General features: G+C 38.9%; 1 long non-coding RNA gene across 1 annotated transcript; it reads left to right on the top strand.

Moving 5' to 3' along the window:
* Positions 1 to 2315: 2315 nt before the first annotated feature.
* On the top strand, positions 2316 to 4453 carry LOC144771657 (uncharacterized). Its single transcript, XR_013599414.1, has 3 exons — positions 2316 to 2369; positions 3746 to 3838; positions 4327 to 4453. It is a non-coding gene; the product is annotated as an uncharacterized LOC144771657 (long non-coding RNA).
* The last annotated feature ends 4794 nt before the right edge of the window (positions 4454 to 9247 follow it).

Below are 9247 nucleotides of genomic sequence, written 5' to 3'. Positions count from 1 at the left end.
TGCACACACTATTAATTCCTTCTTAAAAATGTTAAAGCCATTGATTTGCACTAAAATCGTTTTTCAATTACCATTTTATGAACAGAACACAGGTCCTATTTACAAGCATTCATTTTCACTACTAAAACCCATTGTTTTGCACTAAAATAGTTTTTCAATTAACATTTTAGAAACACTGCACAGATCCTATATACAAGCATTCATTTTCACTACTGAAACCCATTGATTTGCACTAAAATCGTTTTTCAATTACCATTTTAGGAACACAACACAGGTCCTATGTACAAGCATTCACTTTCACTACTGAAACCCATTGATTTGCACTAAAAACGTTTTTCAATTAACATTTTAGGAACAGAGCACAGATCCTATGTACAGCCATTCAACTTCACTACTGAAACATCACTATTTCACAAAATGCAAATCATCTATTTTACAAATATGGAAACCATGCATTTTCAAAAAACATTAAACAAACCAACAGCAAAGAAAATCAATGTGCTTCTTAATCTGAACTCTCTATCTAAATGAATCATAACTCACCTTTACAAATGCTTTAGGAGATTCAGAGCAGTGTCAGATACACACACCAATATTTCTTTAGGAGAGCAAAAGGTATGTTCTCCAGGCACTGCAAACCTTAATGGCACAGAAAACCTCTAATCCTACACACATATTGCTCATGGTAACCAATCAAAACTCTTCCCTCTGTATTTTCAAACCAAGACCCTTCTCCCCCTCAGCCCTTTCTACCTGTTACCATAGCAACTCCCTCCACACTGAGCTCTCAGGTTTAAAAGTGTATTCTACAATGTTGCAAATCACCTCAGCAAGGATGTTTGACCTGCGAATACACCAGCTTATCTGGTGCAATGTTTCTTTAAATGACTTTTTTTTTAACCATTCAAATTACTTCTTACACAGAACACAACCATGCACCCTAACTTACAGTTTTCAACTATCTCAATCTACCAATCATTGCTTGTGATTCAAGAGCACTGAAACTCCACAGTTTTTTTTTGCAAACTCCTACTGTTCCAACTGCCATTTAATTCCTACACTTCATCTGACTGCACCAGAACCTCCTCTCACCATGTACTCTGTCTGGATTATTGTACATAGCTACATTCACTGGGCTCAAAGGTATGCAGCTAACAGAAATTTTCACAACCTTGATTTACCAAATGTGCACAAAATGGATTGGCCAAAGAGGATTGAGATGTCATCAATTGATACCATTGGTGAAAACCTTTTACCATCTGCCACACCCTAACCTCATAATTTTGCACTGTGGTGGAAATGACCAAGGCACTTTGACTGGGGTAGGTCTGGAGATGCTTTTGAAGGACACCTTTGGACAATTGATGACACTTTTTCCACAAACTGCCATGGTATACTCCAATATATGCCAAAGACAGAAATGGAAGTGGTCCAACCAATTTTGTCCACAATTTGAGAAAGCACGGAAACATGTGAATAAATCTGTTTCTGCTTACATGAGAGACTATGGAATGGGTTCAATATACATATATGAAAATAAACAAGGACCCCCTGATTTGGATCAATTTCCTGGGTCAGGGCAAAACAGTATATGTGAGTAATGCCATTAAGGGAACTTCGCGATGTGGATCATGCCAGTCATGTGAGGGTATCATTTCAGGTGAGACCTTTACATTCAACCAGATAAGAATTCAAGCTCAGGAATTATGGACATGCAATACCAGTAATGTTGTTTATCTTTTACTGTGTCCGTGTAATTTAGGCTATGTGGGTGAGACGTCAAGAACCATGAAACTTCGCCTCACCGAACACAGATCTGCCATAAAAACACGTAAAATGGCAGCTCCATTGGCCTTACATTTCTCTTAGTTTCACCATGCACCCTCACAGATTCGATGGAGGATTTTAGAGAAGATCCATACATCTAACAGCAATGGTGGAGATAAAATTAGAAAGAAAAGAGAGGTATACTGGATTTTTTCTTTGAATACCTTCTCCCATGGGCTAAATAATGATCTACCATGGATCAATGCAATAATATAAAAAAAAGCTATAATGAGCTATATGTTCTAGTCTATAAACGGGTTTACATAGTAGACAATTAATTTCTGCAGCCCCTATGCATACAAACACGAATTTTAAGAATAGTTTCCCTATATAGGGTCCTAAAATATAGTTTAGTTAGACCTTAAAAATAAAATGCTTTAAATGTTAAGTGTCCCCTTTAAGAAACACATGGCTGTAATTTAACCAATGGGCACAGCCGGTATATATAGCCAGTGTAGAAGGCTAACTGAGATTCATGCCGAATTTCAAGAAAACGCCGGGATCCATTTGCCACCGGTCCGTGTTCAGCCCTGTAACTCACGGTAAGCTGTAGGCGAATATGCTAAAAGCCATTAGCTGTTATTTATAAACATCAGGCAGCGAACTATTTAAAACTGCGGGTGTTTGGTTTTACAGCACCAAAGACGCTGGGAACCACGTGCATCAAGGCCACGTAGATTAACCTTTGAAGCCGAGCCAAACTAGTCGACCTAGTGAGAGTGTGCTGATTACGGTGAGCCGCTTTCTACCATAGCGTTCTTGTACCAACTACATATGCGGTAGTTTTTTGTTAGCAATTACATTCACCTTTCGAAAGCACACGAGGCTCACACTGTTTTCCGGCCCCCGCCACAACGCCGTTAATAAATGATTAATAATGCGGTATTTCACTTGGGTTCAAGTGTTTGACCTGTAGTCTAAATAACAGCAACCATGTTTATGCTTCCCTGTTAGAACTAAATCTGCCGTAAATCATTCAAAGCCGGCTTACACTTAAATTGTCTTCCAAGCAGTTACACGTTTTTGTTGCATATGAGGAGGGATGTATAATTATGATATATCTGTTCCCCATTGTGATGTCAAGCTTGTTTTTACCGGTATTTATTAAAGCGTCTTGTTGCAATATACTGCTAATGTAGCATCTTGCCCATTATGATGTGAAGCTTGGCTTTGTCGGTATTCACTAAAGCGTCTTTTTGTAAAATACTGTTAATGTAACATCTTGCCAGCATTTACCTTTCCCATTAGTTTAAAGTGATAGTAGCTATGTCAATGCTTCCCCTATAGATATACAAATACGGACGCCGGGAAACATTCGCAGCCGGCTTACAATAACTGTCAACAATACAGGTAAATATCGTTCATGGTCCACAATAGATGAGACAGCGTTTGGCAGATCAATTCACAATTTTGACCCTATTCAGGTTTCTGCCTTTCACTCTCTCCCTATGCAGGAGGAAATATTTGGTTGTATACGTTATAAAGCTGCTGCTCTCAGAACATCATCTTTGGAGGTAAAACCCCTTAATCATGACCTGGTATTAACATCTAGGCCAGCGTATATTCCGCTTTTTTAAAACGGCGAGAAAAAATTCTTTTAGCTTTTTAGGTTTAAACTTTGAAGTAGATATGGCAGCAACCGGCTGTTCAACATGAGAACTATATCGTTTACTTCCATCACTTTACAAGAGTAATAATAAATAAAATTATTATACTTAACGTGGGAAATAGCTAATGACATAAGCAAAATATCTAGGCAAAAATAGTACGCTTTATTAGGCTGGTGGGTAGTTATAAACTGCAGATACCAACAATAAAAACTATGTAGGACAGTTTAGAATAAACTTAGAAGGGCAAATCTGTGTGTTCGAGTAACTGATTGGTACGCTGATCCCTACTTCCCCCCTTTTCTCTACAGAACCTATCAACGTTTATTTGACCTGGGGATTCACTGTTGTGTAACCTGCCTCATATTGGCTTTAATTCTGGTACCATGTGTTGGTATCTATAGGTAAGCAGACTACATAATATAACAATAAAGTGTCCAGCTAATCAACATGGCCCTAGAGGGCCTGTCAGAAAATGTTATAAACACTGTGACATTATCCTATAAGCAGTTACCTTTTATTACTAGTAAAATAGCTCAAGAACTAATAAAGCTTTGAGGATAACGAAAATACGCAAACCTTGACAGGCTCTGTCCACTGCTCTTATCTTTTCTGGCAAATCATAAATATGGTCTACCATTCTCTACTATAGATGTGGATGTATAATAAACTGTTGTAGGAATTATGTGAATAGGCTCATATAGATATGTATATAGATTTGTATATATGTACATAAATGATACCCCCTATGTATGAATGTCTAGCGGTATTAATAGCCCTTGTGAGAATCGGAACACTAGTACTGTTTATGAAATGTTATATTGTACATTATAAACGTTTTGTGCACTGTAGATACAGACTTGTAAATATCTTTTATATATATTTTTTACAGAAATATGATGGTACAGTCCTGAGGAAGACACAGTTGTGTCGAAACGCGTAGACAGGAAACCATCTTTTTATTGTATCATATATGTACCTACTCATGTCTAAATTCACGCATATGATATAATGCTGGAATATCTGATCATGTATTGATACAAATGTACTTAAAAATTGTTTTTATCATCGAATCATGTTTTATAATAGAAATTAAAATACACTTAATGTGCAAAAACGTTTTTCTTATTATTTTCTCAAAAATCTTTTTGAGCTAATGTCACTGTTTATGTCCTAGTGTTCAATTGCGGATTTTCCTGGGTATTTTACTCACATATATGGGTTCAATATACAACAACAACTTGCGTTACAACATGCAAGATATCTACAGAGCAGATGGTGTGCACTTCTCAGATGAGGGGAATAGAATATTGACTATGCATTGGAACCTACTTATAGGTACCTAAATCAGCCACAGAACCCAAAAGCTCTTTTCAGGGCTACCCTACCTCTGATCACTCCAAATGATTATCTTTTTCTAACTTTTTCACTATTTTTCACCTAAGTACGCTCTCCGGTACGCTCCCCGGTGCGCGTACCGGGCGCTCCCCCCGCGGAAATTTTAAATTTTTTTTTTTTGGCCTATATGGGCCTCCTAAGACCCCCTCAGAAAACCTAGAGGGTCAGGGAGTGCCTACCGTGCCCCCTTATACCCATTCCCAACGTTGTTTGTCCTCCATTTTCTGTCTCAAATCTACCGAAACACAAAATGGAGGACTCCCGTAGCGCTGCCGGTACGCGTACCGGGGCGCGCCCCGGGAAGTGCTCCAAAAAATGATAAAAGTTAATTTACATGAAAACCACTGGAGACACTTTCACCAAATATAGAATAGGCCATACTACATACCAGTCCCTACCATTTTCCCAAATTTGGTGGAATTCCATTGAACCATTTGAGCTGTAGCACTGTCTAAATATCCTGAGGTAAATTACATGACAAAAACACATCTGAAGTGTTAGAATTTACAACCAATTAAAATGTTACTTTCATTTTCTACTTTTTTTTCCTGACATTTGATTGGTTATGTACATGAATATAAATGAAAAATGAGAGGGAAACACGGCCATTTTGACTACAACTACCTGAGGTACATCTTGAAAGGATTTTCGCATTTTTTCTTCTTCACCTCTCTGTAAAGTAAGTTGATAATTTGTAAGGGGCACTTTAAGTTAATTTGTAAAAACGTTTTCTGATAATTATTTACTGTCCCTCTGCTATAGTTATAGATAGAGATAGGCTCCTCTGCTATATTTATTGATTGACTTAGGCTTCTCTGCTATAATTATGAATTTACTTATGCTTCTTCACAGGCACTTTTTTATATTTCTACTTCCTGCCTGTTACCATACACTACCCAAATTTTAACTTAACTGTTAAAAAATCAGAACTACCTGTCTGAACTTAAACCCAACAGTGCCCTAACTCTACTGATATAGCTATTTTTTATGCAAATATCAATATTTCCTTCGAGATTACATCTGAGGAGATTCTAAATGAAGATTTTTTGGATGAAGATTTTATGGATCAGTCTTTGGATGAACAATTTATTGAATGTTTACAAGACATAGAAACATGCGTGTTTGAGGAGATTCCAGATGATGTAATGCTGGAAGTTTTATTGAACTATGAAAATTCTGACCAATACATTTTTATTTAATAATTAAAAATTGTTTGAGACATTATTCATTTTTATATCTAATTCATGAAGTACTACCAAAATAATTATGTTTATATTATAGTATAAAGTGAAACTTACAGTATACTGTGAAATTTTAAAACATCATAAGGGAGCAGAGAAGACTACCCATGATCCCGTAGGTCTTCTCAGGGAGTACTTAAAGGATCTGTTTCTGCTTTCCTGACAGACTATGGTATGGATTCCATATACCACAATAACTTCTATAACAACATGCTAGATATCTACATAAAAAAATGTACATTGAATTTAAAACTCTACATTGGTACCTACATGTTGGTACTTAAAACACCCAAACAACACAACAACTCTATGCAGAGCTACCCTACCTCTAATCACTTTAAATTATTATTTTACTGTTTCACTGTGTTTTCCCCGTGGTTCGCTCCCCGGTACGCTCCCCGGTGCGCGTACCGGGCGCTCCCCCCGCGAAAATCGAAAAAAAAAATTGTTTTTGTCCCACGGGACCCTTTTATGGCCCCCACATCAAACCTAGGGGGTCAGGGGTGGTGTACCCTGCCCCCTTTTGGTCATTTCCCCCTTTGATTTTTGCCACCTCTTGTGTCTCAATCCTACCGAGACACAAGATGGCGGCTGCTGCGGACTGTTTCGAATGTTTACAGACACCCGAGAGCCAATCAGCTTCCCGTGCGCAAGTCGCGTGGCACGCCCGTAGCGCTCCCCGGTGCGCGTACCGGGGCGCGGCTATAGATATATAACATTTTTTTAACCTAAATTACTCAAAATCCTCTGGAGCACATATCTTGAGACATAGCAAAGGCACATCGGGCTACCAGTCCCTACAATTTTGCCAAGTTTGGTGAAAATCCATTTAGCCAATCGAGCTAAAAGTGAAACAGACCGCCCTATGGAAATTAACATGGGGAAAACACGTTTTGGGACCCCCCTTTTATCTCGGCCCCCACTTCACGAATCCCCCCCAAACTTTCAGAGAAGGACCGGAGCGCCGCGAGGCAAAGTTGCTGAAAAATTCTGGCAGATTCCTCAACCGGCGCTAAAGTTATTCCCAATAGAATGTTGCGATTTCCCTATGGAAATCAATCCTAACTATAACTACCTACTGGCGACCGCCAGTAGGTAATATATATATATATATATATATATATATATATATATATATATATATATATAATATATATATATATATTTGTTCTTTTTTAAACTGAACAGTATTTTGGGTAACATTTTAGATTGAATGAAAGTATCCTCCTGTGCGAAAAGTCAACACTCTCTTTCTGTTTGAAATTTTTTAACATTTTACTTCATGTTCATAAAATCAGTTAATGATCGCTGGCTTGGTAAGTTTGTCTGGTTTGTTCAGCCAAATGATTTCAGCAACAATGTTGGTTTTCATCATCTGGTGATCACTCCACTGTTCTTAACACTGCACTTCAGGACCAAAAAGTACATGACACACCTCTCTTACGCTCATGTTTTCGAATGCACTTCCTACATGTTCTGTTCTTGGCAAGGCCGTTCTACTGTGACAGCTCCCACTTTGAAACTACGAGAAGAGAAACAAGGCTATGCAGGATGGCGTAACAAAGGCCCCGGCAGCCCCGCGGTGCATGGGGACCGTGAGTTCCAGGGGTCCCCTCACTCAGCGGAGCCAGTAAACAAGCCTCTTCAAGTCTTCTTCATGAATTGAATGGTGCACAGTGCAGGGCCTCCCAATAAATTAAATGACAACATTTGAAAGCGGCAGCAATTTGAAAGGAAAGGTGTACGTGTAAAGGACAATTTAATTGAAATATGGATTGTTTTCAGATGAATGACAGCAACCAGTCAACAATGCTGCCACGAGGAAGCAATAATATTTTAGGCGCTTTGTTTAAAGTGACTAACCCTGACTAATATGTGAGCTCTTGTGTGACTGCTGGACTGCGTGCCTTGGTTCATTGGAACTGCTGCATCTTTTCACTTGCCCATACAGGCTCTGTTTCCTTGTAGTTGAGCCTTTTTACAAAGTGGGAATAAACAATTTCCTGTACAGGAATCCCACTACTTCTCCTGAAAACTTCCGGTTACATTCCACAATCACAGGGTACAGTAATTGCACTTTTGTTTAACCCGTTAACCGCGGCGGTAATTCCGCCGCGGCGCAGGCGTTTCCTTGCGTGGGCGGGGCCGCGTCGGACATTGAACATGTGCAGCACTAGGAAGGTAATGTGCGTGACGTTCAACGGCCGATGGCAGCACGCAATGTGTTAAACAATTAGCTTTCCCATGTGTGACACATAGACGAACAATAGTGCATACATTTTCTCCAGCCTCCCTGAACTTGGGCTTTCATTGTGCTCAGTGTGAAATTATGTGACAGTTGAGTAACAACACTTACTCCTCTGTCATTTATTGTTATATCTTTCTTTGCATCCCTTGCTATTACTTATTGATCAAGTACTAGAGAAACTTGCCTCACATCATGCTGGCAATATGCAATCTTAGCTTAAAAAGCCCTTTACTCGTCCTGCTTCTGGCCCATCACCTCAACAGAAGTGGTATCAATGCTGTGAGACAGGGAGTTGTCTGCGCTACTGGAACCTAGAGTCGATATAGGGACACCACATCGGACCCCACCCGAAGAAAGATAATACAACCCCTTAAAGAGAAAACCTCCCATGAAGTTGGACCTCCTGTGATAGTGTTGCCTCGTACAATGAGGTAGTTGTTTGAGTCGCTCTATGTCTTTTGGTGAAGATGGTGTGTGACTTGTGCAGTCACGTGACACCAAGAGATGTGTTATTTAAAAACTGTTGACCAGTATCTCCAGAGATTTTAGGGGATTTTAAATGAGGACTTCCTAACATTCAATGTTTTGCTACTCTTCTATAGGAATGCCTACATGAAGAGCTAAATTGAAATGCCACTGGTTCTTGTATCGCCTAAACATTGAAACAATTTTGTGAACATTTCAGGGTATCCGATTCCCTACGATTGCAACTTGACTTAAACATCATCATAACACTGAACAACACACACAATGGTTATTAACCTGGTTGTATCAAAATCATTAACATGATGTATAATCAAGATATGCTAGTGGATCTCAAACCAAACAAACACATGTATTACATGATTAAATAGGTAACATATTGTTTTTTCTGGGACATGTAATGGGCGCATTCCCATTTTCAGCACCCTGCAGTGTTATCTTAG

This window comes from Lissotriton helveticus, chromosome 8, assembly GCF_964261635.1.
Source record: "Lissotriton helveticus chromosome 8, aLisHel1.1, whole genome shotgun sequence".
Classification (NCBI taxonomy): domain Eukaryota; kingdom Metazoa; phylum Chordata; class Amphibia; order Caudata; family Salamandridae; genus Lissotriton; species Lissotriton helveticus.
The sequence above is the reverse complement of the archived record's forward strand: the minus strand, read 5'-3'. Positions and strand labels throughout refer to the sequence as shown.